Genomic DNA, 27,050 nt, shown 5'->3' on the forward strand with positions numbered 1-27,050 from the left:
ATGAACATGAAGGATAATGCATGTGAAGATGGAGGCCGAGACCATGGTTATGCCGCAGTGGCCAAGGACACCAAAGGCTGCCAACAAAACACCAGAAGCAAGGAGAGGCACAGGCAACAGATTCTTCCTCACAGTCCTTAGAAAAAATCAATTCCATCGACACTTTGATCTCAGATTTCCAGCCTTCAGAACTTTGAGACAATGCACTTCTGTTGTTCAGGCCGCTGAGCTTGTGACTTGGTTTGGTCGGCCGTGGGAAATGAATACACAGGTATCAGTGAGGATTTATTTATCATGGCTGTTTCACCGAACCGTATCATGGGCAGCTACACTCTCAGGTCTTCTTAGTCATTCCTCCTAAAGGCTAATGCCAAGACTTCCCTTTGGAATTAGTTTGAATCAAGTTTCGGTCTGTCTGGATTTTTGTTTATTTTTAAATTTTAAATGCATGAATTCCTGAGTAGCTATTCCCATGTTTAATTTGGCAGGCTGCCTTGCTAACGTGTCTAAACTTCTCTTTCTCTGTCTTTATGTTTCTTTGTCTCTGTCTTTCTCTCTGTCATTTCGTGTCTCTCTCTCCTTCTCTCTCCCTCTCTTTCTCTCTCGGAGAACTGTAACAAGAAAGTCATGGCAGAACATGGCAGAGACGGGATTGCTTTTAACAAGAGTCCATTGGTATGGGCCATAAGTGAAGCTTCAGTTAGAGCATAGCCCGTCCGATAATCAGGTCACAAAAGGCACGTTGCAGCCTTAGAAAGCTTTTCATTACATCTCTCCATTTCCCACCCATCTATATGTTTCCTCAAAGCCAAAACTCAAGCATTTGTATCCTCTGTGAGAGACTGAGTGGACTTCTTTGGTCTCTGTTGAATCTACCTGCCTCCTAAGTCTTATTTCTGGGCTTCAATACATTTGAAGCACACAGTTGTGTGCATAGGGGCTGAAGGTACATTCTCAAGGACTGATTGGGAATCCTGGGCCTTGGACATCCTTCCTTCCATCTATTCCTTCACAGCTCTCTTTCTTTGCAGAGGCCTGCCCTCCACGCCCAAGATTTGGAGGTTGGAGGCTGTCCTCTGAGGAACTTCTGAGGCCAAGGGGTATGTCTGAGAGGGTGGTGCTTGAAACAGCTTTCTCCCAGTGCTAAGGGGGATGAGGGCTGGAGCCTGTCAGACCCACAAGGGACAGCAAAGGGGGCTGGTGTCAGGGCTGGCTTTTCTTTCAGTCTTACTCTCAGAGAGTTTATTTCTGAGATAGAAACTGGCGAGGTGGTGCTGGTCAAGCATGGGTAGGCCAGTGAAGAAGAGGAGAGATGCTTATTAGTTTGGTTTCTATGAAATGTGTAAAGTTGTCACCAGTTTTAGTCATACCTAATGCTGGGAAATGACATTTTGGGGGAAGGCGTAAAGAATTTGAGGGGATTTAGAGGAGACAAAGCTTCCTGTTATCTTGTTCACGCTACCATTGTTTGGAAGTCAGATCAATCCAATGGCTAACTGTTTCAAGGGTTTACCATGTGCCAGATACTGTTCTTTGTATTTTTCCTGGAATAATTCACGTAACCCTCATAAGAACCTGGTAAGGTGGGTATTATGATTATAACTACTTTTATGGGTGAGAAAACTGAATGAGAGAAGGCTTAAGCAATCACTGAGCCAGCAAATCTGAGGCAAATGGGGCTTAACAAGTTAACAAAGAGAAAAATGGTTTTACCATGGGTTTTAAATGCTGGGAACTTGTTTACAACTGTGGAGAATAAGCTGAAAAAAAGGTGCAGAGCAACAATATCCCTGCTACACTGAACACACATTGCCTAAACCTTCCTTCAGAATCTGGAACATTGCTGTGTGTTTCCTGCACCAGGAACTGGTGTGTGTGTGTGTTGTTGTTGGTTTAAATGTATTAATGATTAAGGTTATAACAATTAGTTTGTTTTGCTATTATAAATAATATTTTTCTTTTTATATTGAAACTCCATAGGACTTATTTATTTCCTTGCTTACTTATTCCCCACTTAGTGATTAGGTGCCTCCTATGTGCAGACCTTGTGTGAGGCACTGAGGACACATCAGAAAACAGAAGACACACATTCTTTGCCATCACAATCTAGATAATAATCTAGCCTTCTTTTGACTGCACCTGCTACACTATTAGGAGAAATTCAACATCTAAACATCAGGGAAAGAATAAGATAGGGGTGCCTGGGTGGCTCTGTTGGTTAAGTGTCTGACTTCAACTCAGGTCATGATCTGGCAGTTCCTGCATTAGAGCCCCACATCAGGCTCTCTGCTGTCAGCACAGAGCCTGCTTTGGATCCTCTGTCCCTCTCTCCTTTTGCCCCTTCTCCACCTGTGCTCTCAAAAATAAATAAACATTTAAAAAAATAATAAGAGAGACAGGGAAAGATGAAGGAGAAATTTGGTTCTGTGGGGGAAAGACACACAAAGCCCCAGACATCAGGACCGGGGCTGTGTTGAGTCCATTGCTTGTCTAAGCTGTCTGTCTCCTATTTCTTTTTCCTTAAGTCAGCTGAACGGATGCAAGCAGTCCTCAATTAGACCAGCCGAAGGGATTCCCCCAAAAGCTCTGTGCTTGGGGAGCATGCTTGGGGAGCAGAGGTTGGCTTCTGCTGGGCTAGAAAGGTTGCTGGCTTATCTAGACAGCTGGTAGAGCCCTGTCCCTTTCTTGATCACAGATTTTGTCCTAAGCTGTAGCCGTTTGCTTGTATGAATGCAGATGTGTGACTTTTGATTTTTTTTTCTCTCCATCCACCCCTGAAATACAATTAAAAGGTCAACCAAGGATCCTGAACAAATTGTGTGTGGGGGGTTGAGGAGAGAGGAAACAGAGGGAGTGCTTTGTTCAAGGATTAGCTTGTTTACAACGGAGTTAAAAACATTTTGTTTCAAGCAGAGTTTTATGCATTTGTCAATAAAACTGGGCTTGGAAAGGGCAAAAATCAGCTTGTTTGTCACAGAGTCCCCACATGCTTAAGGGTCCAATCCCAGCTGAGGAGCTTTCAAATGTCGGTGGGACTCATCCTAATAACACTCCTGCTCTGGCCACCCAGGGAAGGGAAGCACAGCCTGCTTTGTCCCACAGACCCTGGGACAAGGACTTCAGTGTGAGTACTTGTGCCAGGATATACCAGTAAGAGAGTGAGAAAATAAGATAAGGAAGGGCAGGAAGTCAATGTAGGGTGTGTTAGTGAGTATGCTGCCACTGTTGGCAGTTGGGGCTCACTCTGGCTGGGACCTCTGGGGATGGTGTAGAACGTGCCTCCAAGTTGTCCTACCCCAAAAGCACCGAACCTGATATACTCATTGACACGGGGAACCCTGTTCCCAGGGGTTCAGATTCTCTGGACTTCTAGCCATGCACCCTTTTGCCCACACAGGAAGCTTTGCAACAGAAAAGTACAGTGCTTGCAGTAGGAAATAGTGTGTGAAGAGGGTCAGTGGAAAGGCTACCAACCTTATTGCCAGGAGCTCTAATTCTAATGAGAGGAGAAGAGAAAGATCTGGTGATGTCATTGGACCTCGGGGCCATATCATCCCATCAGAGTTACAAGGACCTTGGCCCAGGAATGGGCCAACTGTTTATCATCTGAGGGTGATTGATGGAAAAGGAAAGGTAAGGAGGAGCACGATGCCCCAAGGGGCCTGGCTACAGGACTAGAAGTCCGAATCAGATTTCCCGGAAAGCAGGGATGCTACAATGTCCGTCCGTGTCAGAGGCTACAACCAAGCGGCCCACGGGCTGCTTCTTCCTCGAGGTGCATTTTGCTTGCCCACAGAGTCTGTGCTTGTGTTTACATAAATTGGTTTCCAAATTTATAGAGAGTTCACGTAAAAATCCAGAGTTCTAGCTTCCACGAAAAAAAAATTACTGGAAGATCTGGCAATGCGAGGGCGGCTTTCATATGTGGCCACAATACCTAGGAGGTACATAGTGACTCCCCTCCACGGAGAGGGCCCGGACTTCCTTTGCTGGCAATCTCAGTCACCACCTGAGCTGTTGTTCCCTGGCCATGGAGTTTGAGAGTCTGCATTTACCAGAGACCTTTTGCTTTTGCTTTTCTGATATCCTGCTTCCCTCATTTATTTCCTTCCCAGCTGCCGTGAGTATTGGAGTGGGTAGCCCCTGATTTTTATCATCTGCTCCCTCCACAACCATCGTCTCAATGGCACTAGTAGACAACTGGTTTCCAAGAATTTTCCTGGCTCTCTATGACCCCATTCCCAGAGTCAGGAAAGTGTTCAAATTCTTGACTCTATTATTTCAGACCTTCAGGAGCCTTCCATTACCTTGACCCAAAGTCCCTAGACTCGCATCCCCCTGCTTTCATGCCTATGACACATTGCCCAGGCACACTGACCAAATTGTGGTACCCAGACTGCATCACAAGCCATGTTTTCCTGTCCTGATCCAAACTCCTCATCTTTTCATCTAAATCTGATTGTGCCTCCTTCTAAATAGCAAATTAAGAAACTATAGACCTGTTCTCATTCCTCTATTGATGTCACAGAGTACATCCGATACATAAGCAGATTCTTTCAGCATTACCTTCAAAATGTACCTTAGTTCCCAGTGCTGTATTCTGTATCACTTTTACAGCTAGCATTGTAGCACAGGCCACCGTCACTTCTCTTTTAGATTATGCTAATGATCTCCTGATGGGGTTCTCATTTTCCACCCTTGCGCCCCAAAGGTCTATGCTCAACACAGCAACCAGTGTTATTATTCTGAATCCAAGCTTATAGTATACCATCCTTTGCTCAAAGCCCTCCTCCCATTTCCTCTCTGACCTCATCTTCTACTGCCTTCCACCCCCGCACCCCCAAGCCAACCTTTTTCAGCTATATTCACTTCCTTGCTTTTCCCTGAAAACCCCAGATGTGCTCATCTACTGGGGCCTGTGCATATGCTCTTTTCTCTGCCTGGAATGCTATTTCCTTGTATATCTGCAAAACTTACAATCTCATCTCCTTTAGGACATAAATCAAATGTCATCTGAGTGAGCCCTTCTCTAACCACCCTATTTAAAATTGCAACCCACTCTCCAACCCCTAGAAATCCCTCTTTTTATTTTTCTCCAGCTCTTATCACCATCTTACAATATTTTACTTATTTACTCACTGCCTGTCCCCCTAAAGGACTTTTGTCTGTTTTGTTCACTGATTTATCTATATTCCTTAGAATAGGACTTGACCCTGAGTAGCTGCTCAATCATGTTGGGTGAATCAATCAATGCCTTTCTTTGCACGATTCTCCGTTCCCTGGACAGGAAATTTCCTTTCAATATCTAACTAAGTCTAACCCATTTTCAGAACTTAGGTACTTTTCCACATCCTCCAAGAAGCCTTTCTGATGATTCTTGTCCAGCCTGGCTATTACATTTCCTGAAACTAAACATTATAGATGGAAAAATAAAACACATTATAAATGATCACATTTATTAAGAAAATGGAGAAGGGGATTGTACGTGGTATTCATGACAACCTCAACAAGTATTTGGGGGCACAGAGAGTGACCAAAAAACAAACAAATCTGTGTTATAGTACCATTTGTGTTCCGAAGTGGTCTCTCTGAACTTGCAGAGCTGTTCACCCAGGCTCTTCCATGCTGGAGTTAACACACTTATGAATTCTCTGAACAACTGAGGCAGACACAGATGCAGGACAAGAGATGAGATGGTCATAAATTTTAGTGTATTGTTTATCTGTTGCTGCATAACAAGCCACCATGGCACTTAGTGGCTTAAAACAATGTGTTTAATATTGAGCACAGACCTATGCATGAGCACCTCTTTAGATCTGGACTGGGCTCCCCCGATGCTTGTTGATCTTCCTTAGGTGCCTTCATCAGGGTGGACTGGCAAAAGATTGGCTGGTCTAGGATGCCTTCACGCTCATTTCATTTTTTTAAATGTTTATTTATTAAATAAATAAAGAGAGAGAGAGAGAGAAAGAGAAAGAAGGGCAGAAGGAAAGGGAGAGAGAATCCCAAGCAGGCTCCATGCTGCCAATGCAGAGCCTGACACCGGGCTTGGTCTCACGAACAATGAGATCATGACCTGAGTCAAGATGAAGAGTCAGACTTTTAACCGACTGAGTCACCCAGATGCCCCACCTCATGCTCATTTCTGATGGTTAGCTGTCTGTTGGGTGAAGTGTGGGGACAATTGGGTCACCTATCTGTTTTCCAGAATGCTACGTGGCAATGAGAAAAAATGAAATATGGCCTTTTGTAGCAACGTGGATGGAACTGGAGCATGTGATGCTAAGTGAAATAAGCCATACAGAGAAAGACAGATACCATATGGTTTCACTCTTATGTGGATCCTGAGAAACTTAACAGGAACCCATGGGGGAGGGGAAGGAAAAAAAAAAAAGAGGTTAGAGTGGGAGAGAGCCAAAGCATAAGAGACTGTTGAGAACTGAGAACAAACTAAGGGTTGATGGGGGGTGGGAGGGAGGAGAGGGTGGGTGATGGGTATTGAGGAGGGCACCTTTTGGGATGAGCACTGGGTGTTGTATGGAAACCAATTTGACAATAAATTTCATATATAAATAAAAAAAATAAATAAATAAATAAATAAAACAAAAAAACAAAAAAACAGAATGCTGGTCTGGAATTGTCCACTCAGGAGTGCTAGGGTTTCTGGAAAGTGCATGGAAACACAAGGCTTATTGGAGGGAGAGGAAGCTTACAGTTGTGCCGTGTTATATACACTGTTGTAAAAGTTTACATTTTAATATTTTAATTCTCAGAGAGAAGTTGAGGAAAAATTAATTGTAAGATCAGCATCCTTGCCTCTATATACATATATTAACTGAAACCTTCACACAGAACAAAAGAACTTTAAAGGACAATATCCTGCTTTGCTCAGGAAGAGCATGGAATGCATTGAACCACATGGGGCATAAGCATGGCCCTTCAAGCTTGAAGAGAGGAAACGTGAACATCAAAAGCAGTGTGTTCCCTCCAGCAGTCAGAACCCACAGGGGTCCTCAGATTCTTTAAGCTCTAGGCTTGGGGTAAAGAAAAAGCTCTATCTTGTACCTTATACAATGAGGCACAAGGAAAGGACTGGAATGAGCATAGAAGCAGACACAGAGGACTGCTAATGAATTTGAGGACTTTTTGGAATGAAGAAGTTCAGTGCAGATCAGCTGAGTGAGGGAGAAAGTGAGGCTGAGGTCCAGTGTGTTCAGAGCTTTCTGGGTTTGGAGTCACTTGGTCTTGCTATGTGAAGATGTCAACGAAACACCTCTTATTCTACAGGGTACAATCTAGCACCCCAGACTATCACATAGGGCCAAATCCTAGGATAGTAGAGTAGGCTCCTTATAGTACAAGTTTGGGAAACTATTTCCCCTCTCTTACATGATAACATGTTACCCGATTGCTTGATGTCAGCCATGTTGTAATTTAATTTTCTCCAAAATTAGCATGTTTCACTTCGTTTTCTTTACTTACTCTTTGGGAGACAGCCTGGTTAAAACCTTCCCACTCATGCAATTGCTAGTCAAAATATTTTAGGAGGAAACTCAAACATTCATTGTTTGCTTTATTAAAAATGAATTCAGGCAGATGGAGAAGAATACAATGTGTGCTCTCTTCTTAGTACTACTTGTTATCTGTCTCTATCTTGATCTGCACACCAGGCCTTACATAATTTTACCCCCAAGGGTCATGGGGCTGCACACAGGAGTGCCCTTAGCTGCATTTCACAGGAATGAGGCTGAGGTTAAAATATCTTGCTAATGCTCATCCAGAGCAAAGAAATGGAGCAGAGGCAGACCTGAGGTTATTTGGGCAAGACCCGTGTAGCTCCCCAGGTACTGTGGGAGGGTAAAAATAAGGCCTCAGAGTTTCCTGGTGGAAAACACTGAGAAAACATGTCTACTCTAAACCCTAACCAGCTCTCTGGGAACTTGGAGGTAAGACATCAAATGCTGTATTATTGCCTTTGTAGTTACTCTGTCCTCCATCTGTTTTTGATTCTCCTGCCTGTGGAATCCCTTGGGCCCTTTGCTTTAATTCAGTCATGCTTTCATTTCTACAAGGGATCAGTGAGCCCCACTGTGTGCCAGGCTCTCTCCCACATAGTGCAGCAGGGCAGACAACATGTTCTCTGCCCTCGTGGAGATCCCAGTCTTGCAGGGATACAGACCATAAGAATCTCGTGCAGCAGTGCAAATCCTATGATGAAGCAAGTGTAGGGCATTATGGGAGCGGATAGAAGGGACACCTGACACAGCCTAAATTATTAAGACACCTGGGTTTACGAGCACAGTTCCTACCCTAACTTTTAGCAGGTTTTCTCCAGAGATAGGTAGTGTCAGGAAGGATGAAAAGCAGCTGTAAAAGAGACTATCACCCTCCATCCAGAGTTAGGTGAGCTGCTGAGCTGGTGTGGGCCACCTTGGGCTACACAGTCTCTATAGTGGGTCACACTCTGGAGTCTTGAAGCTCAGTATTTTGTAAGGAGGTAGATATTGAAAAGAAAAAAAAATAGCCCTCATATTTTCCACTCTCTTCCACACATTCTGATCGTCTCCCCTAGAAGTGCCATTCTCCGTGCTATCCTTCATTATCTGAGGATGGCTGGTGATAGGTCAGCATTGTGTTCAACAGTTTCATAGACTTGATACTATTATCCTGACAGTTCTCTGAAGGAGTTATAATTTATCCATACTTATCCATAAACTAGGACAGGGAGCAGTTTATTCACTTACCCAAGATCACACTGCCTCCAAGTGACTTTAAGTTTGGGGGTGGTGTGGCATGATGAATGGTCTAATGGGTTAGGAGTAGGATGAAATCCTAAGGTAGAACAAGACCCACTGGGAAAGACTGTAGCCTAACATACATTATTTTTAAAAGCTTATGATCCATTGGGCTAGCATGGGTTGATGGTGGTGAGCAAGGGGTCTAACCTGGCACTTATGGCAAAATATCAGGATCCTAAGAGTATGAGGGTAATAGGTAAAAAGGTATAAAACATGGCTCCACTAAATCTGCTTCTGTCGGGGGCAAATGGACCCAGAATGTCTTCCGTGTAGGTTGGAGGGATGGGGAGAACAGTAGACGCCAGGACCAGGAGACTTGTACAAATGTACACGGCAGGTGTCCAGGCTCAGCCAATACTAGGCACAAATCAGGCTTGGGCACACTAGGAGTGTCTGGTTTGAAGACTGCCTGTCTTCTGGGTCCACAGTCAACCCATTCCTGGTCTACCTCCTAGTGGGAAGGAGTCTCTGAACAGACAACCAGCCCTGCCTAGGAATTAACTAGAACCAGTTAGATCTGAAACTCAAAACTGTTCTCCTGGCATTGGAACAGTTTGTGTAGACCATGAGTGCCAGTACATGAACCTCCGTGAGATAGATCCCAGAGCTTCTTTTCTTTTCAGAGCTTTTCCCCAGTTGGGCACTGCCCTGATGGTTGTGTTCCTTTCTTCAAAATGAATTCCATGATCAAGATTCTCTCTCTAGGATTCTGAGAGAGGAGAGAATCAGTCCCTTTTGCTTTGCTAGAGTCATTACCTTAGGAGCCCTCTGTTGATTCCTCACTGTGGCTTGGAATGCATAGAGATATCTTTGTGCAACCGTATATTTTAAATTCTGACACATTTCCCCATAATCCTGTCCTAAATATTTAATTGGGATGGTTAGCAAATTCACTACCTCCCAGCTGTGGACCATTGCCTGTAAAAGACACACACTGGGGCTTTGGGCTTCTATCTCACAAGGTGTCAGAAAAACATAAAGATCAGAGCAAGATAATTAGAAGCAGACACATTATTCTCACCCTCAAGCAAGTGAGCACTTCTGCCTGAACTCCCAGGCTCTGGTCCTCCATCCTGTATGTGGACACCAGAGAAGATTTCCAAACCTCCCTGAGGAACTTTTGAGACTCCCTTTTACGCAAATATCATAGTCCGAAGCAAAGAATACACTCTAAGACTACTCGGAATGTAAGCCTCTCTATAGTCAGCTAATGGTGATTTTAAATTCAAAGCTATTTTTCTTGTCTCGACTCCTCTCCATTCTCATTATTCTTCCTCTGCTGCTGTGGCCCCCCAAAACTTGTTCATCCTTGAATGTGTCCTTCAGGTTTCCAGCCCTTTCATGGTTCATATTGTTCTCCCTGCTTGAAAGGTCCCACATGTTGCCATTTCCTGAAGTTTCCCTGCCTTCAGAGACCAGCTTTAACAGTAAAATGTTCTTTTATGCTTCCCAGGAGAATATACATTTCATGCTCATAAATCTCTGCAGTAGTCTTTATTATACCCCTTCTCATGGTTTGCTTTTTACTCTAGCGGTAGGAATAGATAGGGAGCTGCTGGAGGGCAGAGACAATACTTAATTTTGTATCCTGCCCTGTGCAAACACAGGGTCAGCCCTGAACATAATGGTTCAGTTCGTGTCTTAGAGTAGTAATGGTAACCTGTTGACAGGCCCTTCTCAAACAGCTTCCTGTACTGAAGTGGAGGGGGTGGTGAGAAAGATGATGGACTTTGGATTCGGACTGGGCAAAATGCTGGTGCAATCACTTAGTGGTTTCACGTTCTACTTACTCTCAGAACCCTCAATTTCTTCCTGTGTAAAGCAGGATTATAGATCTGTGGTGAGAGAGATGCTAGAATCTAGATGTCTGAATACTTGATCACTGTCCTGACGCTGCCCCCATCATGGGGGCAGAATGTTAAGTATAGGGAAATGCCAGAGACAACAGTCTTGATGTCCAGCTGAAGCTCTAATTCCCAATGCCCCATGGCTCCTACTTTCATGACCTGATTGTCCCTTATGTGGATAAACCAGAGTAGCTGTTGTCTCAGTCCAAGAATCGACATTTGAAGGCATACTTCAGAGGCTTGCTGCATAGACACGCTTTCTCTGAAGATCCTTCCTGGCTCCTCCTTGGCTATACCAAAGCAATGGCTGAAAGTAGTCATGAATCTTATCTTACTCACCAGATGCAGAAGATAAGACCTTCCCCTTACAAAAACAGGAGGATTTTCTGCAGCCTGGTTCTGGTTTGGGTCATTTCGCTTTTCCCACAAAAGTAGGAAAACTGGACCAGCCTGTGTGACTAACTCTTACTCCTGAGCATGCCTTCTAGCAATTTCAAATTGGTAGTGAGATAGTGGGCATGTATGTGTTTGGGGGAAATCTCTTTACAAAGCATTTATTTGAACAATAACTTAGATTAGGCAGATGTAGAATGGGAAAAAAAGAATAATCTGATGTTGGTGTCAGGTTTTGCCTCAGACCAGCTGTAATGCACTGGGAAGTTTTCTTAATGCCTTGGAGCTTCAATTGTACATTAGAGGTGATCATATCTACCACCTAGGTCTGTTATGAGCATTAAGTAAGGTAACATGTATGGAGATCAAATCATAGTAATTAGCATGAAATAGGTGTTTGATACACACTGGCACCTTTCTTTTCTCCCTTGAAAGTTAACCCAATAATGCACTTCCCCATTTGGCTATGAGTTCAGTTTCATGTGAAGGAATCCTAGGAACTCAAAACCACAGGCTTAGGCAAATTTTATTATCTCATCACTTTTGTTTTCAATTTTTTTCAATTTTATTTTAAATAAACTCTATGCCACATGTGGGGCTTGAACTCATGACCCTGAGATCAGGAGTTGCATGCTCTACTGACTGAGCCAGCCAGGTGCCCCTCATCACTTTCTGTAACCAAAAGGGAAAGGACAATTAAAGGCTAATTCCAAACTTTCTGCAGAAGTGAATTTTTGATAATCCCACATTGCTCATGGAGCCTTTCTAGCCTACTTACCTGTCTATTTGACAAGGTCAAGGCTCTCAGATAAATGTAGTAGTACCTGTTCCATGTTCCTCAGATCATAGAGGCTGATCTTTGCCCCATGGAAAGTCATGGACATTGTTTACTTAGCAGGAATGTTTCTGTGATTTTTTTTTGGTTAAAATGGAGTCATTGTCATTGTCATGACCTCCTGTCCTTGCTACCAGAGGACTCAACACACTGTTGCTTGGGGTCATGGAACAATGATAATGACCTGCTCCCTGTTGCTCTTTTCCAGACTCATCCTAGTCATTGCTCATGGAGCAAGGCGTGTTCTCTTTCCCTGGTAGATGGGCTTGAAGCAGGGTTCAGGGAACCACTCAGGCCAGGGAGACCACCTCTCCTTACTTCCAGGAGTGCATATTAGGTACCCACAGTTTTTCTCAAAATGCTCTTGGGAAACAGGAATGATGGAATGAAGCAAGAAGATTTTTCACCAGCCCCAGGGAACAAAACTAAAGTTCTTCCTTTCCCATGACCTAAGGGGTTGGACATGATGGGTAAAACACTTGGACCCTTTTCCTTTTAAAAGAACCAGTGTCATACAGTTATCACAAGCAGAGTTTTGGGGTCAAGCCATCATAGCTATGAGTTGAAGTTTGCACAGATGTGTGGCCATGGCTAAGCTTCCAAACTATTCCATATTCTACTTGCCTCCTATGTAATGGGCTTAAAAATACTACTAATTCAATTTTAAAAATTTATAATAATTCAGTTATAAAAATTAAGTAAGACAGTGCATGTAAAATGCAAATGGAGGGTTTAACACTACTCAATAAATTCTGCAAACTACTTCGGAGTGAGAACCTCCATGCCCATGCCACATTGTAAATTCCAGAGTTTAGAAATTACTGAATGAAAGCAACCCAAATGAGTTTGGACTGGGTTGACTTATCAAACAACAATAACAACAACAACAACAAGAAACCAAATGAGTAATAGTTTTCCTGGGGCAAATATTAAGCAGGGAGAAAATGGATGAATTTTCTCTTTCTATTTAAGCTATAAAAACGCTTTATGTATAGTTCTCAATTTTCTATCTCAAAGGAGATATTGGACCAGTCAGAGCCAGGAGTTGATTGAATTTGCTGATCTGATTCCCAGGCCTGCATTTCCTTATTGGTCCATTTGTATTTGCTGTCGCTATGATCTTCCTCACCACGATGGAGGATAAACTGGCCAAAACATGAGACCAGTTCACTTACCCCCAGACAAAGGCAATGCTTCCCCTCAGTGGAGCCACTTAAGCAGTATACTGGCCTCAACAAATCTATGTACCATGATGGCCCCTTTCCCTTCCCTCTGGCCATGGAATATTTCTGCCACCTTGCATTATGTCCTCTACGTGCGGAAAACCATTGGTCATTGTCAGTTACATCCTGCCCAGGCATATGTGTGTGCATGCATGTTTGTCTCTACAGACAAAACCACATGAATACACAAGAAAATGCATAGACAGACATCCACACAAACATACATAGAGCAAGTCAGAAACACCCTGATAAACATAACTATATACAGAGAGGCCACATTTAATCAATATGAAAGACATTCCTTACAAACACACTCACCCATATACCTGCTGTCACACATATGTGCACACAAGCATCAGATCCACATACTTTAATCAAGTGACTGGTCTGTGAGCATATGGAGTTTACAGAGTACAGTTCTTCTTGTTCTAATCACATTCTTTTTATGAAGAGCTTTCTATAGATCCCTAGATCAGCAGGACAATTTCATATCCTATTACAATCTGCCAAGAAGAAATAGATAAATCTATTAGCCTGCTCTTTGCTTGTTTCATCATTGTGACAGTCTCTCATGGGTCTACATCCATCAGGTTCCCACACCACCTGACAGCCAAGTCTCCACCACCAAGCTGCAGGTTAATAGCTCTTTAATCTCTATTTAATTGCTCATTAATAATTCCGATACTGCTTTCTTCTGTTAATTGATTAAAAAATGGTTTCAGTAGAAGTGAATAATGAAATTTGGTAGCAACCAACTATAGAATGAGTTTTCTTGTCATCAAGATAATCAAGAAGAAATAGTGATCCAAACACTCCTTGCTTCATTTGCAGATTTTTTAGAATGTTAGAGCTGGCAGGGCCTTTGGAATTCAACTACATCAGCGTTTCTCAAACTGATTCACAAGTGATTAAACAGTTTTCTAGGAAAAAACAATATTCTGTGATTAAATAAGTCTGGCAGACACGGCATACAAATCTCTCTCACAATTTGGCATTTTAAATCAATGTTAGCATATTAAAAGCTCTGACATCCCAGCCTGAGAAACCTATTTACATTGTTCAGTTGATCTTCACCTAAACTTATTTGATAGTAAAAATCACATTTCTATTGAATACCATTTCAGTTATCTATTGCTGCATGATGAGTCCCTCCAAAATTTAGTGGCTTAAAACAATTATGAGTTATTTTTTACAATTCTGTGGATTTCCATATTGGCAGGCACAGGGTGGCCCGGCAGTTGGTGCTGGGGTCCCTCACTCTCTTCAATGTTTTTTGTCACCCTAAAGCCTTTCTTACAAGGTGGGCTCAGGCAATGTTTCACTAGAGCTAAGGCTTCTAAAGGCCTAGACTTGAAAGACAAACAATATCACATCTGTTGTAGAATATTAAACAAAGCAAGTCACAAGGCTGGGCAATATTCAAGGGCCATATAAATTAATGTCCACTCTTGATGGGAGTACAGACACTTGCATTGCAAAAGGGCACATGGAATGGGAGGAGCAATTGTTGTGGCCATCTTTGAGTGTAATCTACCACAAGCCACTGAACAGTTTTTGGAAGACTGTGTATGAAATGCTAATAATGTAGAACAAACTCCACATTACCTAGATTAAGACACCAAGGCATATATGTGGAATGAGTTCTCCCAGGGCGCGCATCTGATAATCACAGAAATGAGATTAGAATTTAGACTTCAGACGTCAAGTCCTTTGTCTTCACCATGGTGCTTCTAAAGATTCTGAACTGACTATGAATGACTTGAATGATACTCCAATGCTTAATCCCTGGATTTGGAGAGTCCTAGACCCTGATTCTGGTCTTCTAAGTAAGTCCGTCTAGGCTTGTCAGATCATGAATAACTCAGTAAACCAGAGACTCAGCTTCCTGTGCCTTCATTCTGTGAAGGATGGGCTCTGGAAGTAGCCAGAATTAGACATTCTAAATGGCATGAGCTAGATGAGCTATGTCTCAAAACTTCTTCTGACATAAAATAGCCTGTTTTGGGGTTGCTTTCCAAAATTTTTAACCATAGTGTCTGGAAATCCATTGAGTCCTGTACCTTTATGACCCAGAGTTAGATCTTCACCTAATCCTGCATGTCTCTTAAACCACAATTCAGCTCAACCCTTTGACATCTCATAAATGAATTCATGTAATGCTCTTCTGACTTGGCAACTTATCCCAAATATGTCTTCCATGGTATTACAATGCTTGAAACAAAATCCTGAAATAGTTCTTCCATGGATTCTTGCTGAACTGGTCAAGATAAGCATGAAAACTACCTGTTTTTAGGTCTGCAAATTCAGCTCAAGGCTTCTTTACTTATTTATCAGTATGGGCCTGCATTTTGCATACTCTGCAAGATTTTATTGAGGGTACTGACAATATATTTGTTACTTGAATATATTCTACCTAAGTTCAGCCTATTTATCTATCATCTATCTATCTATCTATCTATCTATCTATCTATCATCTATCTACATACCTATCTATCATCTATCTGTATCTATCTATCTATCTATCTATCTATCTATCTATCATCTATCTATCTTCCTCTTGTATTCATATGTAACAAGTTAACATTTCCTCTATTTTATTGTTATAATGCCAGTACTGTAACTCTTGGACTTTAACCTATCAGGTGGAAGGGGCCACATCATAAATGCTTCTTGTAAATGTCCAAAGTCAAAGCTGCTGCCTCAGTGCTGGAAGAATACTTGGTGGTGATGACTTGATCAATATCTTCAGGACACTGGCCCCTAGCAACATTGCTTAAACATTTTGCATTAACTTGGCTTTAAGTGTTCCAGCTTTCTTTGCTCAGTAGAGCTAATCAAAGAGAAACATTCAAATGAAAGCTAAAAAATTGTAGAGAAAAGTTATTCAGTACACTTCACAAACAATACATGAGACTGCAGCTTCATCTTCCTTTTCTAACACATTTATTATGATCAGAACACAACCTTTCTCTGGATGTCATTTTCAGCTGATGTGTCACAGCATGAAAGAGTCTGAAAATTGCATCTCTTCCCATTCTTAGCTTGTTACAGGGCAGGAAGAACAGAAGAGTGAGGGATCTTGTGGCTGTGATTTATACATGAAGAGTAGGGGTGGTTTTAAGTCCCTAGGACAACACTTAACTCTAAGATTACCTGGAAACTAAACAGGAGAAGGAAAAAAAAAATGACAAGTTACATTATAAACACAGCCAGTATCAAATAAATTCTGAAAGATTTCTCCGGAAATGCTGCTGAAATTCAACTCAAACCGTTATTTATTTATCTGTTTGATTTTTCACTGAGGCTGAGGCTAGAAGAAGCAGAAAGACAAATGGCCCACATGGTATCTGTATTCGAGAACTACAGAGAACCAGGCAACCTAATGAAGTTCATATGTCCAGGAGAAAATCCCCTTTGAGCCACTTCAGATCTTGGGAGATGCCCATCTTCCTAGGCCTTGACATTAAAGTCCTCTGAGTGTGAAACTAGATCTAGTTGGCAGGATAGAGCAGCAAATGACATTTTGGAGACTGGCCTAATCTGACGAACAATTAAATCACATTCCTCTGATATTTGCCTTTCCAAATATTGTCTATGTTCAAGTCAAAATCAACAGTCAAATTGTGAAAATGTATTGGTTTAGAAATGAAATGACCTCTAACATGAATTCATATAATCCCTCTGTTCACTGAATCACTTTTCTAGAATTCTCCTTATGTCACCTGAAACCTCTTTTCCCTCTAAACCACCTAGAGTTCTCCCACTCTACTTCCTACCTGGCTTTCCATTTATTGACTAACCAGAATTATTCATGCATTTGGTGCTATTTTTGCTTCAGGGTTACCCAAGTTAATATGTATGCAATTGTGACTTACTTGTAGTTCTTTGGAGTTTGATAAGTCAGAGGCAAATGCAGAAGCAAAGAGGTGAGGGGACTTCTAAGGAGACAAAAAGTTTACTGCAACTTCAAAGTAAGGAGACTTTCATTTCACTGGGGAATGGAACCAGTTCCTATGAAAATATCAAGTTTGCTGGAATCAGATTCATGAAGGAACTAAGATTAAAATGCCTCAAATTGTACTTTTAAAGAAGTGAAACATCAAGAGGAGAGATGTGTGCATTACTCATGAAGAGGGGTTGTTCAAAGGTGTGTGTGAGGGAGCAGGTGGGAAGACTGTCACAGCCTAGGTATAAATTCCAATGACAAGATACACTTAGCCAACACATCAGAAGGCAACCCAGGAAGGAGAATGAACAGTTAGAACTTGGGGTCAATAATTATTGATCCAAATGTAAGTGTATAAACCCACACACATATATGTCTACACACACACACACACACTAGAGTAATATTAGTAATACTAGAATTATCTAGAATATCACTAAAAGGAATTGAACAAAATATATACTCAAACACACTAAAGACCAATCAAAATAGAATTCTAAAAATGTTCAAGTGATCACAGAAGAAAACAGAAATGAAAAGCAGAGAGATAACAAATAAAACAAACAAAAAATTAAAATAAAATAAAAGGGTAGACTTAAGTCCTAAGAAATCATAATTACATTAACTGCAAATTATGTGAATACCCAATTAAAACATAATTTTGCACAGTGGATTAAGAACATGAATCAACTATATGCTATCTACAAAGAAACTCACTTCAAATACAGCGATATAGGCAGGTTGAAAATCGGAGGATAGAAAACGATATATCATACAAACATAAATCAAAAGAAAGCAGGAGTGGCTATACTGTATCAGATAAAGCAGAGTTCAAAGCAAAGAAAATCACTAGAGACAGTGAAAGGCATTATAAAATGATGTACCCTCTTCCTTTCTAACCAGGGCCCAGCAGAGTGGTTCCCACAAAGAAGTGTGGTAAGAAGAAGGGCCCTTCTGCCATCAATGAAGTAGTGACCAGAGAATCCACCATCAATATTACCAAGCACATCCATGAAGTGAGTTTCAAGAAGTGTGCCCCTTAGGCACAAAGAGATCTGGAAATTTGCCATGAAGGAGATGGGAACTCCAGATGTGTGCATTCACACCAGGCTCAACAAAACTATCTGAGCCAAAGAAATAAAGAATATTCCATACCATATCAGTGTGCAGTTGTCCAGAAAACGTAGCAAGTATGAAGATTCATCAAACAAGCTCTATACATTAGTTACCTGTGTACCTGTCACCACTCTCAAAAATATACAGTTAATGTGGATGAGAACAAATCAGTGTTGCCAGTGGCAGTCTTTTGGCTAAGTAAGGCTTTGTCCTTTGTGGGGTTTCATTCCTGACTAGATAATAATTAGCTTATTCTTTGGTCCTCATGTACCAAAGAGTACATGGTCCTTTGGAGATGGTTCTTTGGTTCTTTGGAGATGAACATAAAATGGAAGTTAAAAATGATAATTTCTTTCATAAACACTGTTTCCTTGTCAATATCATGGCCACGAAGAACATCATACTGCCGTGATAAGGTCATGGAATCAAGGAGGCTGAGAACCCATGTCATTACTGGGTCTCAGGAAAGACTGGCATACTGGTATATGTTGTTTAGGTCACTGTAGGCCTGGAGAAGTGGAAGGAAGCTGACAGATCTGGGAGGGGGGTGGTTAGTGGGAGGTTTGGAGGGGTGAAGGTTGAGTGTGCAGTGCTGAACCATGGGAAGAAGTTAACAATTGCAAACCATGAGCAAGCAGGAGCTCTGCAAATTCAGGCCATTTCTCAGTAGATTTTTTGAAAAACAAGTGAAATATTGTCAGGAAAACAAGTGTGTGCATATTGGAAGTACAGAGCAGGGTGGCAGGAATATTGGACAGAACAAGATAATATGTAAGTAATTCTACCTTGGCTTCACTCACCCTCACAAATCAAAATGGACCCAGCTAGCCAAACCAGCTGTGATGGCTCAGCGAGTGCCTGTTACCAAAAACACTGCTCACATATCCTGCCCTACACGGAGTGTTCCAAAGCAATCTGAATTCTCTCTGTTTTAAATTCTAATTATCCCCTGGGGAGAAATGATGATCAGTCCTCCCCTTTGCAAAAGTGGGATGCTGAGGTGAGACATAGGTAGATAATATTAGTAGAATTTTTTAAAGTTTATTTACTGAGAGAGAAAGGGAGAGAGAGAGAGTGCAGGAGAGGGACAGAGAAAGAGGGAGAGAGAGGATCCCAAGCATGCTATGTGCTGCTGCTTGAGTTCAGCTCGAACTCACAGACCATGAGATCATGACCTGAGCTGAAATCAAAGGTTAGATGCTTAACTAAACAGGTGCCCCAGTAGAAAATTTTAAGGGGAAAGTTAAAATACCATCACTTTCGACTCTCATTCTTTTTTTTAAAACTGAGTTATAGCTGACATATAACATTGTAATAATTTTAAGTGTGAAACAGTAATTTGGTCTATGTATATATTGCAAAATGATTACTTCAGTAAGTTTAGTTTGCATCCATCACCACACATAGTTACAAACATTTTTTTCTTATGATGAGAACTTTAATGATCTACTCTCTTAGCAACTTTCCAATACACAATAAAGTGTTGTTAACTATAGTCACCACCTTAGACATTACATCACTAGGAATTATTTATCTGATAATGACAAGTTCATACATTTGACCACCTTCGCCTCATTTTGCCCTTCATTCTTCATTTTATTTCACCCTTCATTTATCCTTCACTCCTAAGAGAGTTATAACATGATCTCAGGAACAGGATGAAGTTCTTGAGCTCACAGAGGGGCTTTGGTGGAAGATGGCTGGGGGAACTGGGCTGGAGAGACTCCACTATTCCTCTCTTAATTTTTAGATCTACTCATTCTGAAAATATTTTTCTATTTACTCTTTATCAAGGATATTTTTGTATCCCTAAGAAATGGGTCTGGGGATGCCTCCCTCTCAAAAGGAACCCACAACCAACATTGAGAAATGACCAGAACGGGGCTCAGGGAAAAGGGAACATTAAGCAAGCTCCTTGGACAGTTTTTGGCCAGGCCATGAATTAGAGGGACAATGAAGGTCATATAGATCTAGAAGCATGATGGGAGAGCAAACTGGAGACTTGGGAACAGAGCTCTAGTCAATGGCTACAGGGGGCATTGCACGGTGGTATGTATTCTTGGTATTTACCAAAGGTAGATTACCTCATGCAGCCCTTTGAGGATTGAGGAATTAGAGTTCTAGGCATCCCATTTCTACCTTGAGTCTCAACTAATGGGGTCTATGAAGGAATGTGGGGCTACCTGTATGAAGTATACTAGGTAAGAACTGTGGTGATTTTATCTGATGTTCCTTCAACTTTCATATAAATGGAGTCTGAGGTCTCAAAGCAGCAGTATTAACATATGGAGGCTAATGCAGAGAGGGGGAATGTTACTTCAGTGAAGCGTCAACATATTCAAATATTCTCAGAGACTGTAAATAGAGAGAAACTGACAGGATCGTCAAAGAGACTTCTATTGTTGATAGTGCCTTCTTCTGGAGGCTATTCTTCAGGCACATTTCCTGATGTCTCAATGTCAACTGAGCATAACACTTAAAATTACTCCCTAGAGAACTGGGTAATCTCATTACTCTAACTAGTGTCCAGTTGACTTTTGTGTTTGGTTCATGAGTATGGAAGTGTGGAGATGACACTGGTTTGTTAGCTGAATGCTGTGAGGACCTGCCTTTCTCCTAGAGAGGATAGATGTGTGTGTACTTAGGAAAATGTTCTCCTCTTAAGAGTCCATCTTCTCTCTCTCTCTCTCTCTCTGTCTCTCTCTCTGTGTGTGTGTGTGTGTGTGTCTCTCTCCCTCTCTCCCTCTCCCTCTCCTTCTCCCTCTCCACCCCCCCACCATATATATGTTTTTCTAAATGTCTCCAATTATAATGCCATTCTCCATGAATTTCTATCAATAAGTTAAGACTTTTTATTATGTAGACTATACTTTATAATGGTTACATAGATATATTATGAAATAAATGACTATTGTATAGATTAGAAGATTAGAAACCAGGGACTTCACAAAGTTAAGCAATTTTTATTAGGTTGCATGGCTCAATTGCTTTCAAGTGGAAACATGGAGCAGATCCCAGACCTTCTGGCTCCAAGGGATTGTGTCCAAGAGACATGACAATTCTATTTGCACAGTGTCTGGCACATTGTAGGTGTTCACAATATATTGTTGTGGAAATGAATAAATGTCTAGAAGTCTTTGGGTCATGACCTGATTACCTCATTCCTTTTTTCTTTGTTTTGATCTGCTGTGTCAGCCTAGACAGCTACTCAATTTTTCTCATGACAAAGTCTCTCAGTCACCTTTTGCCCCCTTGGGGACTTTCTATAGTTTCTCCACCAAGCTCTTTACTAGCCCTGCCAAGAAGCAAATGTTTTTATTGGAACAGCATGAAATGTGACATTACTCATAGATTCTGTCAGAAAATTAGTGGTAGTGAAAACTAGCTCAACACAGCTGGGTAAGATTACACCTCCTCCCTGGAAGCAGAAAGCTGAGGGACTGTGGGGAGTCATAATGGTCTAATGATGGCTAATGGTGAGGAAATGATGGACCTGAGGCCCATAAATCAATCTGAACACAGGGATGGCTAATGAAACTCTCAGGAGATGCTTGAGCTCATCTGAGCATTGTTCACATGTATTTGTTTCTTATTTTACCATTTTTTTGTTGTGTAAGGGGCCAGTATGAAAATTTATATGTAGAAAGTCTCAGAAAGCTAAGATATTTGCAGGTTGTCAAATAGGTGGGGAAATATGAGGCTTGTCCTCAGGTTCCAGAGTGCCAAGCCCCATGATTCTTTTAGGACCTAGAATTTATTCCTTCTTTTAGATATTTGCTCAAATCAGGGAAGGCTCCAGTTCTTAGCCTTGGTCTAATTTTTCTTTGTGTGCAATAAACAGTGAGATGGCCTTATGAGAGAAAGAGATTAGAGTTTAGTTCAGAGCTTATACGATTGCTTTTACATTCTTCAATCCAATCAGTATTACTACCATTTCTGATAACCCAACATCAGGTTCAGTTTTCCTAATACTTGCAAGGTTCCTCTGTTTCAAATATTTGTCTTTTAGGAAGAGTCAAAATAAAAAGTTTGGCTATAAGCATAGAAAGCTTCAACAGTGGGATTTTCCCAACCCCTTTAATAGTTTTCTCTGGAGCAGAAATGATTGGCAGCAATGATGTGAAATCAAAACTCCAAGATTCACTTGAGGCAGATTCAAGGTGCATCTCCTTCTTTCTGTTCTTTCATAGAAATATTAAACAAGATGTTGGCACACGTTTAAGCAGACATTTATAATGTGAATTTTGCAAGCATGACATGTTATGTTTGTAGAAATAATATCAAACATCTTCTGGAAAAAAAAGAAACACACATATCTTGAGGTGATTTACTTGAGAAGATAGTTAACAGACATAACATGATTTCTATTTTTTCCAAAGCCGAATTTTGCCCTTTTTTATTGGAAAGATATGATGAGAGTCAGAGGTTTTAGAACTGACGGGTATTTGCCCAAGGGATCTCTAGAAGATACCCACATATGGAATTATAACAATTACCTTTTTATGATAGAAGGTGATGGCAATGCACATGTGAGAGACTCCACTAAAGCCTTCCTTGTGATCGCTGCAGTAAAGAAGACTTTTCTGAGGTGTGGCTTTCTGTGTTCCTAGAGGAAAGTGCCAAATAGAGACTGGAATGGGAAATGGTAACTTCCTAGGATAATTACATGAATATCCCATGTGCTAGAGCAATTTATTGGTGTTTAGGAAGAGGCGTATTTAACATGATTTCTCTGTCCTCAACACACCAAAAACACTGGGTCTCTGTGATAATTTTCTTCATGGGAGTGTGGAAATAAGTTGTGGCCATGGATGTTAAGCCTAGAAGGAGAACAGGGTTGTGACCAAGAGAAAGGGGCCATGGCTTACCCTAGAAACTAAAGCAGAGAAAAAGAGCAAAACTATCAGAAAGGAAAATAAGGCAGCAGTTTCTACAAAATCCCACTCTCCCAGCAATACTAATTAGGGGGACTGTCCCTGCTGTTTCTAGTGATACTTGCTCCAGATATGGCCTTTTCATTTTTGCCAGCCCTGACTTCTGTACTTCAACTCAGAATCCTTCTTTTCTGTCAACTGATTTTTTCTTGACCTCTTTTCATGCCCAATCACTTAGCCTAAACTCTACCAGGAATACCCTAGCAGTCTGAGTGACCATGCATTTTCCTTTAAGCTAGATAAAGCAATGGCTTCCTATAGTCCCAAACTTTTCTCTGTTTTCTGTCATTACTTACAAATGCACCCTGTTATTACCAGAGATAAAAGTAGAAGAAAATTCAAAGAGAATGTAGCTGAGATTTTCACTTTTGGGCTCTAACTTTTGGTTGCACATTTTTCCAGGAAGAGAGCCTCTAATCATGCTATTCTGAAAACATGCTGCAAAGGCTTTTACTCAGACCTGGGCAGAGGATTTCCAAGGGAAAATGACTTCCAGGGTGGTGAGGGCTAAAATTAGTGGTTTCCTGTCTCCTTCTCCAATCAGTGTCTGCTTGAAATGTTCAATGGATAGTTGGCCTCCTTGCTTGTCATTCACTCATTGTGGGGGTGGGGTGGGGGTGGGTCGGAGTTAGGAAAAATGTTGTGATCTGCACCATGACACACAGGAAGGTGCTGGTTACTTAAGATATTTGAACATAACTTATGTGTAGAATGATTGGCCTACTATCTTGAGACTGAAAATGGGGAGGGGATCTCAGTGGAGCTTCCTGAATCTAATGATGCATCTACCCTCACAGAGGGGTGGGGTTTTACTAGAAGAGACTGTTGCCCAAGGCTTTCTCTGAAATTTGGATGAAATAAAAGAGTGAGAGCTGAATAAGCAAATTTTCCAAATAAAAAGGTCTTACGTTTGGTGGACAAGAGTTTCTGTTTATTTACCAATTGTTCAAATGACCAGATAGAAGGTGTCAAGAATAATAAACGTTCCCTCTTCTTTCCATTGATAAACAAATGCTTCCTTTGTTTTATTTACTTAGAAATAAATAACTACCTAATATTTCTATAAAAGTGAGGTTGTCATGTTCTAACAAATGCCAGGATCATAAGCCAAGTATAGCAGAACCTTTTATCCTGCTCTAGAGTCCTACTCCTGGGTGACCTGGGCCATGTTCTGAGAAATGTCTGGCAAACTTAACTAATCACTGGAGGTCATAAATAAAGACATTGCCACTTGCTAAGACACGTAGCTCCTTCCTGGAGTAGCTGGAAATTGGTGATAACAAACCACAATAACTCTGAGCTTAAAAATGGATTTGAATTTTGTTATTATACATTTTGCAATTTTGGCAGTTTTGAAGGTAAAAATGTGTCAAAGGGTAATATATCTCAAGGACAGTCAGTGTTAAATCAATATTAATTAAATAAGCTTATTCTTATTTAACAAAGCACTGAAGTGTGGAGGAAGGGATCTGCTGTGACTATTTTCTTTAATTTTCCCTTGCCATCTGTCAGGTAAGGTAAGACCTCCAAATCCCATACATCAGCATTTTTAAAATATAGCCAATTTTCAGCTCAAGTTGCTTACCTAATGATGTATTTACTATGTCTCACTTATGATTTACCAGAAATAAAGCTGTATTAGGAAGCAGAAAGGAACTAAGAGGAGTATCTATAAAGACAGTAGAAGTTTTGAAGTGAGAAAAAAATTGAAGTTATTTCCTTTAATCAATTTAGAAATCCCAAAGGTTGTGACAGCACATAGGATTGAAATAACAAGTACTATCTTTCCTGTGAAACATATAGAAGGATCATTCATGGGCTGACTGCATGATGGAAATTCAGTCAAATAGTCTTTGTTTATCCATTTCATATCTGTAAGGACTGAGGTCCCTACTCCTAAATTAGCAACATAAAAGCTCATAAAGGAGAAAAAAATGTTTCTGTGAAAGGTAAAAGACCATTCTGTCAAATAGTTGTATCCTTTCAAGGGTGTGGATATCTTAATGGAGTGGTCACTAAGATCTGAACTTTAATTTCTGATAAAGATGTTACTAAAAGCTGGTAATGTAGGGTGGAGGCAGGGGAGGGGGGAGTGGTGAGGACAAATCCAAAGAGCCATAAGAACAAAGTTCATTATAAACATGTGTTTACCAACCACAGAACTTCAGAAGATCATTCTGGTCTCTTTACAGATAAAAGCTTATCTCAGATGGTGTTAGAACCACCCCCGTGGTACTATCCAGGGTGCTGAATTAGCTAGTGTCAAACTTTTGTCTCAATTGAGAAGTCAGCCCCTTACATCTCTATCTCCTTTGACCTTGTGCTCATGGCATCAAATGCATGCTAATTTTGAACTCCATTATGTAACTTCAGAAAATTAGGCATGCTTAAACTAATACAGTAGGTATTAGTCCTACTAACTGACTTAACATCCTGACTCCTATCACCATAGCAAAGAATGATAAGATACAATCCTTGTTGTCAAAGACATTATCTAGCAGGAAGTGTCAAGCAGTTAAATAAATGGAAGCAATTTGGTAGGGGCATGCATAGAATATTTTGTGACCTCAGAGGTAAGATTTTTCTGGTGTGGAAAGGAAAAAACACAAGCAAACATTCCTTACACATGCAGAGTTTAAGTTGCTTCTGAGTTAGACTTGGAATTGAATGAGGACAGGAATGAAGTTGTCTCTGTCAAAGCATTAGTTTCCCCACCTAAAAAAGTGTTTCTATAGGACTATCAGCTTGGTACATAGACTCTACCTATGACTTCCTCAGAGTAGATGGTTTAGGAACAAAAGAAATAGTACATTTCTCTGAGAAAGACCCAAGTCTGTACCTTTATACCACTACCACCCCATCCTTACCCTATGCAGAGTTTCTAGCACATATTTTAAATTCTTTATATTCTAATGAATAAATTCAATTTTAGTAGTAATTTTCTCTTCTTTCTACTTTAAATAACCCACTTTAGTAATCAAAGATAGTTGCCTATTTTGGAGGGTCACAACAGTCCATACTGGAATTGGTCACTGCATTATGTGGGCCTAACATTTACAAATTTTACTGAATACAATGTAAGTGATAAGGGAACATGATAGTTTCTAGTATATGCATGTACACCTATAATACTGGTTTTGAAGGTGGTATAGTTGCATAGAAGTTTTGCTTCAGGACAGATAAGTGAACCACAATGATAAAATTATGTGGGATTTCTCACCCCAAATTTAAACCCTCTCTCTCCCCTTTTTAAAGATAAGCTAGGAAAACAGCTTTAAAATGCTGACAGAAACTAACTACATTCTTATGTCACCCTTAATACTAAACACATTACAGGTAGAAAAACATAAGAGAGCCAAAAAATTGATGATTTTCTGAATATTTGAATACCTCATTTGTATTGTCATTACTGCCAATAAGAAACAATTCCAGATTTAGTAAGAATCTAGAGAAATGCATTTACTTCTGCTAAGGAATGGTATGATCATGAGAAACAACAGTTAGTGGTCAGTAGTCAAATTAAGCACCTCTTACTAGATAGTATCCATATCTGTTGTTGTCATCAAGGGAAGTGGAAATTCTGAATAATTATAGATGTTCAAACCATCGTTGGAAATCCTTTCATTATATTATCTTGTTCTGTGAATTTAACTGTGTGTGTGTGTGTCCCCAAAATTTGTATGTTGAAGACTTAACCCCCACACAGTGACTGTATTTGGAGATAGGGATTTAGGACATAATTGCAGTTAAATGAGGTCATAGTGTAGGATTCTAATCCAATAGCATTGGCAGACTTATAAGAAGAGCAAGAGAGAAATCTCTCTCTCTCTCTGTCTCTCTCTCTGTCTCTCTCTCTCTGCACATACCAAGAAAAGGCCATGTGAGCCCACAGCAAGAAGGTAACTAACTATAAGCCAAGAGGAGAACCCTCACCAGAACCTGACCATGCTGGCACCAT

At 40.8% G+C, this 27,050-nt stretch overlaps 1 pseudogene; it reads left to right on the forward strand.

The window, feature by feature from the left end:
• Window positions 1-25,615, forward strand: LOC121036834 (uncharacterized; annotated as a pseudogene).
• The last annotated feature ends 1,435 nt before the right edge of the window (window positions 25,616-27,050 follow it).

Source organism: Herpailurus yagouaroundi, unplaced genomic scaffold (genome assembly GCF_014898765.1).
Source record: "Herpailurus yagouaroundi ecotype Mexico unplaced genomic scaffold, PumYag 163, whole genome shotgun sequence".
Lineage (NCBI taxonomy): Eukaryota > Metazoa > Chordata > Mammalia > Carnivora > Felidae > Herpailurus > Herpailurus yagouaroundi.